This window comes from Agrilus planipennis, unplaced genomic scaffold, assembly GCF_000699045.2.
Source record: "Agrilus planipennis isolate EAB-ADULT unplaced genomic scaffold, Apla_2.0 scaffold140, whole genome shotgun sequence".
In the NCBI taxonomy this organism is placed as follows: Eukaryota; Metazoa; Arthropoda; class Insecta; order Coleoptera; family Buprestidae; genus Agrilus; species Agrilus planipennis.
In genome coordinates this window covers 826,620-829,293 of record NW_020438943.1, presented here as the reverse complement: position 1 = coordinate 829,293, position 2,674 = coordinate 826,620, and the positions used below count along the sequence as shown (strand labels likewise).

General features: G+C 33.7%; 1 long non-coding RNA gene across 1 annotated transcript in view; it reads right to left on the bottom strand.

The window, feature by feature from the left end:
- Window positions 1–716: 716 nt before the first annotated feature.
- The window catches only part of LOC112904494, a 16,956-nt gene continuing 14,998 nt past the window's right edge, over window positions 717–2,674 (bottom strand). The window contains exon 2 of the long non-coding RNA XR_003231133.1: window positions 717–828. This is a non-coding gene — a long non-coding RNA (uncharacterized LOC112904494). The remainder of the gene's footprint in view (window positions 829–2,674) is intronic.

The following is a 2,674-nucleotide window of genomic DNA, read 5'->3' as shown; positions in this document are numbered from 1 at the left end:
ATTTGCGATTATGATTCCCTGTTACCTGCATTAAGTGTCTGTCATGTAAAAACCATTTGCGATTATGATTCCCTGTTACCTGCATTAAGTGTCTGTCATGTAAAAACCATTTGCGATTATGATTCCCTGTTACCTGCATTAAGTGTCTGTCATGTAAAAACCATTTGCGATTATGATTCCCTGTTACCGGCATTAAGTGTTATTTATTTAATATTTATGGTACAATATCACCAATGTAATTTTGTGAAAGTAATTGCGCTGTAAAGAAATATTTTTTTGATCGTGAGAATTTTAAAATACAAAAAATACATTAACATTTTACTGTCTAGTCAACTGTGTTCTTATCTATTGTTATTTTTGCTGTTTTTATGTTTAATAAAGAGTGAAAGTTATATAAGTGTATAACTATTAAAACTCATTCAGACCCTTAGTGAATATTACATAATAATAGAATTAAAAACGCGATACTGAATTTTAAATTCCCGGTTTTATTGATTAAGTTTTAGTAATAATTGTACATCCGGTAGTACATCTATTGGCGTGGGAATTGAGATTATATTCCGCTGTAAGGCCCAAATATTTATATTTTTAAATTACAGTATACTGTAGTAGATATCAAAAGTTTTCACCGCATTTTTTTTTTTGTTAAAACTGAATGTTTTACCCTAAATTGACGTTCGCAATTAAATAAATTTTATAGTAAATGTAGGACTTACATCATAAATTTAGCTGCGTTTTGTACTATGGGACTGCTTGTTATGTATTAGTCAGCATTCGATGTAAGATTCCACTTAATATACTCATATGGAGTGGCACAGCGTAATACAACTGAAATAAAAGGAAATAATTAGATTAAGAAACAAGACATCACCTTTTTAGTTTTTATTCTTTGGCACCAGTTACAATTTTTGTACACCTCAGATAATAGCATTTTTAATTATTATGTCCTTAAACCTACATTAAAGTAAAAAACATTTATAACTATGATTGTCTGATATCTCCATTAAATACCTGTATGATTTGTATGATGGATACTTAATGCGGGTAAGTATCCATCATACAAACACATTTGTAATTGTGATTGTCCGTTGCTTGTCTGTCTATGATATGGTAAAAGACATTAATAATTATGATTGTATGTTGCTGCATTAAGTGCCTGCCCTATTCTGAAAATTCATTTCTGAATTTTTTATCCACTACACACCACCTCAAATTAATGAGGGAAAAATACTTGCTGCTGTCAGCCAAAGGTCTCGGGTTCGTTTCCCGGCGGGGGTGTGACAGCAGCAACAATTTTTCCCTCATTAATTTGAGGTAGTGTGTAGTGGGTAAAAAATTCAGAAATGAATTTTCAGAATAATATTTCATATAAAAACCATTTGTGATTATGATTCCCTGTTACCTGCATTAAGTGTCTGTCATGTAAAAACCATTTGCGATTATGATTCCCTGTTACCTGCATTAAGTGTCTGTCATGTAAAAACCATTTGTGATTGTGATTCCCTGTTACCAGCATTAAGTGTCTGTCATGTAAAAACCATTTGCGATTATGATTCCCTGTTACCTGCATTAAGTGTCTGTCATGTAAAAACCATTTGTGATTATGATCCCCTGTTACCAGCAGTAAGTGTCTGTCATGTAAAAACCGTTTATGATTATGACTGGCGGTTACCTGCATTAAGTGTCTGTCATGTAAAAACCGTTTGTGATTATGATTCCCTGTTACCAGCAGTAAGTGTCTGTCATGTAAAAACCGTTTATGATTATGACTGGCGGTTACCTGCATTAGGTGTCTGTCATGTAAAAAACACTTATGATTATGACTGACGGTTACCTGCATTAAGTGTCTGTCATGTAAAAAACACTTATGATTATGACTGACTGTTACCTGCATTAAGTGTCTGTCATGTAAAAACCTTTCTGATTATGATTCCCTGTTACCAGCATTAAGTGTCTGTCATGTAAAAAACACTTATGATTATGACTGACGGTTACCTGCATTAAGTGTCTGTCATGTAAAAGGCACTTATGATTATGACTGACTGTTACCTGCTTTAAGTGTCTGTCATGTAAAAACCATTTGCGATTATGATTCCCTGTTACCAGCATTAAGTGTCTGTCATGTAAAAACCATTTGTGATTATGATCCCCTATTACCAGCATTAAGTGTCTGTCATGTAGAAACGATTTGTGATTATGATTCCCTGTTACCGGCATTAAGTGTCTGTCATGTAGAAACTATTTGTGATTATGATTCCCTGTTACCTGCATTAAGTGTCTGTCATGTAAAAACCGTTTGTGATTATGATTCCCTGTTACCAGCAGTAAGTGTCTGTCATGTAAAAACCGTTTATGATTATGTCTGGCGGTTACCTGCATTAAGTGTCTGTCATGTAAAAAACACTTATGGTTATGACTGACGGTTACCTGCATTAAGTGTCTGTCATGTAAAAAACACTTATGATTATGACTGACTGTTACCTGCATTAAGTGTCTGTCATGTAAAAACCTTTCTGATTATGATTCCCTGTTACCAGCATTAAGTGTCTGTCATGTAAAAACCGTTTATGATTATGACTGACGGTTACCTGCATTAAGTGTCTGTCATGTAAAAGGCACTTATGATTATGACTGACTGTTACCTGCTTTAAGTGTCTGTCATGTAAAAACCTTT